The sequence below is a fragment of the Penaeus monodon genome, chromosome 31, assembly GCF_015228065.2.
Source record: "Penaeus monodon isolate SGIC_2016 chromosome 31, NSTDA_Pmon_1, whole genome shotgun sequence".
Classification (NCBI taxonomy): Eukaryota; Metazoa; Arthropoda; class Malacostraca; order Decapoda; family Penaeidae; genus Penaeus; species Penaeus monodon.
In genome coordinates, this window is record NC_051416.1 from 17,386,864 (window position 1) to 17,387,064 (window position 201).

Below are 201 nucleotides of genomic sequence, written 5' to 3' on the forward strand. Positions count from 1 at the left end.
GGCCTTCACTCAGCCCCTCTTTCTGCCTCGGAATTTCCATATTCAGTGCTGGATATCGGAAATTCTTACGTGAAAAAATATATTTATAAATTTTTTATACCGATGGCTTCGTACCTGAGTTTGGTTTAAATGACTTTTATCGGATATCTGGCGATTCAGACCCTGCCGCGTTAAGGTTTCGAAGATATAACTTGAATGAGC